Raw genomic sequence first — 8035 nt, forward strand, 5'->3', positions numbered from 1 at the left:
CCGGGAATGCTTGGCCCAAACTTTTTTTTCCCCTTCCCGCGGCCTGAGCAAGCAATGCTGGGAGATGTAGTTACTTCTGCCGGGAGGGGAAAAGAATGGGGGTTCTGGATTTACGTTCTCGGTTCCAACACGGAATATCCTGTCGCTGTCCAGGGCGGGGCCTTCCTTCTCATCCATTCTTCTTAGGATTTGGTCAGGGCATTGTAAAGATTTTGAGGCTTAGGGGTGCCCTAACAAATGGGCAGCAGTAGTCATCTAGAGGTATGTTCACTCACAGGTCTTGCAGTTGACTTCATTTGTTGACTGGGACCTCCTGCCTGTCTGTAGGAGGGAACCTACACGGGTGTGATCTTTATCCGGGACATCTGTGTCCCCATCTCCAAGCTTCTTATACAGCCACCCAGTGCTCTAAAAGTGGATAAGGCAGAAATTGCATGCCCTCTTCCATGGACCTGGGCCGTCAGATTCAATGGAAGGGGCATGAAACCTTAGTGGGAGGTGTGTCAAAGTGACTTTGAGCAAGAGGATTTGGGCTGGGGGGATATTACTGTGACCATCTTGGAAAATGAAACGCCTCATCCATACCTTCCATTTTCCATGCTGTGTCTTGAGTGGACTTAAAAACTGAGGGACTTAAAAACTGATACCAGACCATGACGTGCCCTGGTTGTGTAACCAGTGGCTCAAGCCAAAAGACTGTCTTAGATGGTGAGGATTGCTCATGATGATAGATAGCCCCAGGGAAAATGCTAGAAAGTAGGGTGGAGTGATTGATAAGAAATAGAAGGGACTGCAGAAGGGGGGCAGTTGGATTCAGCCTTCGGAATTCAAGGTTTTTTTGATCTTCAGCATCTGGGGTTAGCTGATTCTGCCCCCCACTGCACTGATCTTCTAGAAAGCTGTTGCAGGCCTCTGAAGGTGGAGATCTCCAGTAGCCAGCCTCAGAGAGGAAAAGTTCAGAGGTTTTGCAATTAGCTGAGCAACTAGAAACTGTTGTGGTTTTGCTGCAGTTACATCCTGGAAGAAAAGGCGAAGTCCCAGAGCTGGGTTCATCACTGAGCTGTGTGAGGGGGGCTGTTTGCCAGATTGCTCAGCCGCTGCAGCTGCCGTCTTGAGTGTCACTTGTCTGATGCGGCACTGGAGCATCTTGGCTGTTCCAAAAGGGTCTCCTGTAGAGTCTTCTGTTGTCTTCATGAGTCAGAATCTGGCTTAGATTCTGGCCGCTGTGTGCTCCAGGGATACCAAAACTGTCCAAACTGGAAGACACCATCTTGGACATGTGGCCTATTCAGGAGAGATGCTCTGCATCCTCAGTGGCAGGAAGGTCATTTTAGTTGCTTTTGTTTAGGACTGAAAAACACGTGGATACTACTTCAGGTGAGGTAGAGGCCATTTTTGGTCTCAGTAACTCTTTGTTTTTCCCTGTTTGATAAATCCCATGTTGTTGATAAATCCCATGTCCCTGAGCCTGAGTAGTCTTGTAATTGTGTTTACAGGTAAAGAACTCAGACAGTAACTGTGAACTATGTGGGCACTGTTTTTGGCCAGTTTTGGTGCCCCTTGCTGCCCTGTATCATTTGGGCAGTCTTCCCAAAACCAAATCAAATGAAATCCCATCCCAGCAAGGCTGTGGTTCCTAACTTTCACCTCTGCCTCCTTTTGGGCCTCCTTTTACAGCAAGCTGCTCCTGCCTCAGGCCCTTTGCGTGTGTAGTTTCCTCTGCCTAGGAAGTCCTTGTTTTTTTTCTGAAGCTACCCCTTTCTCATCTTTAGTTCCAGTAGCACCTCCTTGGGGGCCCTACATGATTACGCACCACTGTCCAGTCTTTATGACATCCCGATGTTTCATTTCTTCTAACACTTGCCACAGTTTGAATTTATAACTTCAGTGGTCATTGCTAGTTTATCTGCCTCCTCATCTAGACTGGGCCTTCACCAGGTGATGCTTATTCACTGTTGCATGTTTGGATGGGGTATCAGGTGCCAGAGATCTGGAGAAAGAGGTTTATGCATTTTTGCTTATCCAGGCATGTGTCCCTTAAAAATGGGGAAATAGGCCCTCCCTGGTGATGCAGCGGGTTAAAGCACAGCACTAAGAAGCTTAAGCCACTTCCGCATGAGTTCTATCCCCGCCTGACCTGGAGGAGATCCACATGGCTTGGCAGACCTCTCCTGGCCCTCCCGCTGCTCCCCTCAGCAGTGTACTTCGTCGATCTGCCTGTTCTGCTCCCCACTCTGTCCCTGGTGAATTCTCTCACCCTCCCCATCTCTGGCCTGTACCCCAGTTCTGTATGAATAAATGAATAAATCTTTAAAAAAAATGGGGAAATAGGTGATTTTGTCACTATGCAAATGTCAGAGTGTTACAGGACAAACCTAGATGGTACAGCCTACTATACACCTAAACTATATGATATGGTTATTAGGGCAATGTTGGAGATGCAGTTTGCCATTGAACAAAATGTTGTTAAGCTACTCATGACTGTAATGTGTCTCAGTGTAGATAGCTCTGTGTGCATCTTACTTGGCATTCATTGAGCTTCTTTGATGTGTTGAGTCATTTCTCTCACCTCTGGGTTGCTTTTCTGACCATTATTTCTTCAGCTATTTCTACCCTTTCAACTATGTGTTCTGATTATGTCTTCCTCATGAAGCAGGACCTCCTAAATTATTAAACCTGTTCCTGTTGAGGGTTGCAGTTTGCCTGTAGTCCCACTGAGGCCAGCTCCAGCCTTGGGTCCTCAGAGCCCTCCTGCTCATGAGTCTACCCTGACCTCAGTGCAGTTTTGCTCTGGACAGGGGCTGGGCTTTTCCTTTTTATACCTGACTCTAGGGTCCTAAATGGAGCACACAGAAGGGCAGGTGTGAGCTAAATGGACCAATCAGACTCAACCTTGCCAAGGATGCTCCTAATACTTAGTTTTGGAGCCCAGCCACAGTGAAAATACACCAGCATGACATTGAAGATGGACGCATTTGAGTGGAGCTTGAGTAGCGCCAACCAAGTATTTGACACTGGAGTGCCTCTCTCATCCTTCTTTGACTCCTAGTGTTCACTTATGAAGACCAACTTCAGTATAGTTCTGGTTGGGCACATTTGTGCAGTTTGACCAGCACCAAATAGCTGGGATTATAAACAGGCCAATCTGATTGGAACTCCCATGGGTGCCAATCCATTAAAAAGGAACAATCAGCTTTGAAAGGTGGGCACCTTGAAGAATATGTAAATCAAACTCCAGCCAGCTTGGAGAGAGGTAGTCCTATTTGTCTGAACTCTCTCCTGGAAGCTCTTTGTAGAGGTAGTAACACTGATCCCTGTCGTCTGCCATCACACCTTTGTAAACTTGACCTCTGACTGCCTCTGTTACCTGCTAAATGACACCATTGGTGTCTTTAAAACAGCTGTTTGCTGTTGGCTTTATGGCCAGCATCTCTAAGTGCTACCATACTGTCCCTGCATCTGACAATTCTTGGTTCTGTTTCTTTTGGTGCTGTCCAGCTGCCTGGCCTGGCCTTCACATTGCTGTTCCTGACTGCCATGGTGCTGTCTTCACAGACACCGTTGCAGAGAACTTTGACTTTCAGGAACTTTGACCTTCGTGACTTTTGTCCTTCGAAAACTTTAAGACCTTGAAGACCTTGACCTGGCTATTGCTGTTGGCCCTGCCTCTTTCCTCTCTCCCAACTTCTCTCTCTCACCCCTTTGTAAATAAACCCTTTGTTAAACTCTGAGTAATATCCTGGATTGCAGTTATAAGTACATGGTTTAGAGCCCACCAACTCTGACATTTTGGCTCTCCCAGCTTTGCATGGTTTCACTCAGATGGGTATTTCTTTCCTTCTGGGACTCCCCACATGATGCATATGTTGGCCTACTTGATATTTGTTTCTCTTGGGTGTGTGTGTTTGGCAGGAATTAGACTGGATAAGGGTGGGGTGCAATCCATCAAATCCTGCCCAGATGTCTTAGAGGTAGCTGCTCACAGTGGTGAAAAACATTGGTACCAAGGTTATACCTCTTTACAAGTCCAAGGCAGGGGCTGTAGGACTGGGGCCCTATTGGGTGTACCCTGGAATCTCAGGAGTGGAGGCTGATTTGGGAGTGAGAATAGCCCTTGTCTTCCACCCATCAGCCATACAATGATTAAAAAACACCCACATGCCATATTGGTATTTTTGGGACAATCCCTTTTAATGATAGTACTTTTCCAGTGCTTTTATTCAGAAATAAATCACTCATTTAATTAATAGATGGCTATGATTTTTTTTCAGCAGTCAAATTCTTGATACATGAGAATAGATGATCCACAAACTATATATAATTAAATGGTTATGAATGCTAAATTTCACAATTTATGCTGGTTTTAATATATATTCTTTTACTATAACAAATGGTGAGTATAACCCCTTTGCTGAATTCTTGAGTCCTTGTAGTGAATCATTGAATCTCATATTAGTCTTGGGATGCGCACAACTACAAAGGTTCATAGAGATAGGAGTGATCCCCAAAATGTACATTTGGCAAATGTACATTTGGGAGTAGAAGTATTCTTTCTGGGATCTCTGAGCCAAGCCTTACCAAATTCTTCATGCTTCATCTCTAGTCATTTCCTCCAGCTTCCAGACCCCTAAACAGGGTAGGAGTTTAACTATTCCAAGACTAACCAAGGAGGTTACCCAGTGTCATGATGGTGGTTGAGTTTTGGAATCATATTCAGCTGGATTGGAATACTCCGCTCAACCCCAATTCAGTGTGTGACCTTGGGACAATCATTTTCTCTGTCTGAGCCTCATTGTTTGAATCTCCAAAGTTTGCTTTAAATCAGCGAGATGGAGAGAGAGAAGTGTTACTGTAACTCAATACTGACCAGGGTCATGCTACTCCATCCTTTCTAGGTAAGATTGGCTGAGCCCCTTTTAAAATCGTTGAATCAGAATCTCTGATAGGTTATTTTCTCATGGTCTTCAGTTATTGCTGAGTTAAATAGTTCTACCACAGCTTTTGGTTCTCATACTGTAGTGATGAGACACTGTCTTCCCTCCTTTATTTCACCAAAGCCCCTGGTGTGGGATACAATTTACCAAAGGTTGGGAGAATGGACAGGGAATTTACATTGAGTATTGCAGCAACTTAACTGTTAGATGTCTGTGTTCCATACCAGCCTTTCTCAGCCTCCCCACCGGACATCCTAGAGTCTTGCCATTATACTACCTCTCAATTCATTAATATGTTAATTTGTTCTTTCATTTATTCACTGAATAAATACATCCTGAGTGGCTGCTGTACTGAGCATGAGGGTATGAAGTTGGGCAAGAGAACATAGTCTTGGTCTCAGATCTCAGCTCATGGTCAAGTGGCTGAAATAGACATTCAGCGAAGAATCACAAAATGAATATAAAGTCACTGTTGTGATGAATGGATCACAACGTGGATGAATGCAGAAAACAAGGGTATGAGAGTATATCATGGCACTTTATACAGCTGGGGTAAGGTTGGAGGTAGGAGAGGCATCATTGAGAATGTGGAGTTTGGTTGAATTAGCTTTGGCAGGAGGTGGGAAGAAGCAGCATATGCAAAGGTCCATTTCTCTCCTTTTCTGATGCTGGGATTCAGTCTTTTTGTTCTCTCACGTTTTGGTCCCTGGTGGTCTCCCTGCCACTTGTCACTCCCCTCCATCTATAGTAGGGTTGTCAAACCAAGTTTCCTGGCCAAATCTGACTCTTGAGGTACGGGTGATTTAAAATTAAAAGTCTACAGCTTATAGACCAAATTTCTTGGTACTTTTGATAAATTTGTTTCATTATTAAATTTTTCAAACCTAGTGCTCAAGAGAAGCATTAGTGGTAACTATAGGACTACTGTGTCCAGCAATATGTGTTTTTGAAAACCTACACTAGATGGCAGATTTTAGACAGGTTTTTCTGGGTGGCAAATTAATTAATTAGGGGTTTTCTGCAATCCTGGAGGCTGGCCAGTTGATTAAGACATGAAACATACCTCCTGATTTCCGTTTGCATCTGATAGTTGAAATATTTTGGTAGTTGAAGGATTTTGAGACACTTGGGAGTCCCATTGCCACGTAAAGCTAATTTAGAAGAGGCAAGTTATGGGTGGGGTTTTCTAGGGGAGAAAAGGAATGAGCAAATACCAGACACTAAAACCCAAATAGCCAGATCCATTTCTGCGATATATTTTTACTGTCTACAAGCTACATGTTGTATTTTATCACTGCAGTTTGCTGAGAGGAACACATGGAAGAAGTTGGGAATCTTTGTGAATCACTTTGATGATGTCAATCCATTGAAAAAATACAACAGTTAAAAAAACAAACAAACCCAAATTTTCACTATGTGAAGTGGAAAATATGAAATTCATATTTAAGAGCCTATAAAGTTTTGTGGTCCCTAAGCCACAGTGCTTGCTTGAAAGTATTGCCTGTGCCGACTTCCATGTGTAACAGCAGCTCACAGGGACCTCATGACCCCCAAAGATGATTTTTGGCCCTGTATAGAAGTCTGGCTTTTTATAGAATACTTTGCTGGTCCCTAAGCCGTGGTATGGCCGGCCTACCAGCCGATTCTTTAGCATAGGCCTCTTCTTACCCCTGCTTGAGACTTGGCAACGACAGTGCCTCCATTCTGAACTAGGGCGCCTGCGCGAGAGACCTGTGCCACAACACCTTAATCCCGCACAATGCTCCCGGGCTTCTTAGGGTGCCGGGCACACAGCGGTCTCTGATTTCCTTGAAAAACCCATATATTGTCCAACCAGGCTGTTCTCTCACAGGGCTCGATGACCCCTGGGTGAAGGTGGGCCACTTAACGATGAAAGAGTAGCTTTAAAACCATTTTGTAAGGGGCACTATCGCCACCTCGTGGTCACTCCCCTCAAACTGCAGCTCCCGTTCTTTATAATTATTTTGGTAAGTTTATTGGGTCAGAAGGTGGGTGGGGAACCTGTTTTATTGTGAAAACATTTTATTTTTATATTAGGGTGTTATTAATAGCAATGTTTGGTAACAAAAATGAACAACTAGAGCAACTGGAATTTTGGCCAAAGTATGGGGAAAACCACAAAACAGCTGTTTTTTTAATTAATTATTTGTTAAAGATTTATTTATTTATGCTTATAGAACTGGGGTGCAGGCCAGAGGTGCATGGGCGGCGAGAGGATTCACCAGAGATAGAGTGGTGTGCAGAACAGGCGGGCTAACGAATTACACCGCTGAGGGAAACAGCAGGCCTGTCAGGAGAGGTCTGCTGCACCATATGGTCACCTCCAGAGCGGGGATCCAGCTCGTGCTGAAGTGGCTTTAGTGTCTTAGTGCTGCGCTTTAACCTGCCGTGCCACCAGGGAGGGCCCAGCTGTTTTATTTTTAATGACTTGTTATGAAAACAATATCATCTAAATGCTATACTTTTATGTTATGTCACGTGCCATCAGTTACTTATTTAATTAAAATAATTGCGTTAGTATTTGTTGTGCTGTGTTGTTGAATACTGGGATATAGAGATAGTTAGGTGCATGCTAACAACATGCCGACTCTTTCAAACCATTTAGAATGGATTTTGGACCAACCTGCCAGGAGCATGGGTGTGGCAGGTGCTGGAAAATGTTGCAGACCTGGTTCTCCTGTGTCACTCAACTGGAGGCCTATTTGGGTCGCAAATCTCTACAGAAGGAGAGCCTGCCATCCTCATAGAACCCACGGGGCTGTTATCACTAGGATCCAGTGATCTAGGGTGGCCTTGAGTTTCGTTTCTAGCAATCCCATTCCCACTCACATAGCCTCCATCCTTCTGATTCACCAGACCACTTGAGTATCGGGTGCTCCTTTCCTTATGGAAAAGGGGTCTATGAAAGGCCAGGAACTAAGTATTTTAGGTGTTTTGTTTCATAGGTCTGTGCCGAGACTGTGTAACCCTGCTCCATAGCTTGAAAAGCAGCCAGAGATGATCTATAAGTCAGCGGTGTGGGCTGGGCTTTTACATCTTTAATCCGTCATAAAATAGTCTTCTTTTAATTTTACCAGTCT

This window comes from Condylura cristata, unplaced genomic scaffold, assembly GCF_000260355.1.
Source record: "Condylura cristata isolate star-nosed mole 26May11 unplaced genomic scaffold, ConCri1.0 scaffold00024, whole genome shotgun sequence".
In the NCBI taxonomy this organism is placed as follows: Eukaryota; Metazoa; Chordata; class Mammalia; order Eulipotyphla; family Talpidae; genus Condylura; species Condylura cristata.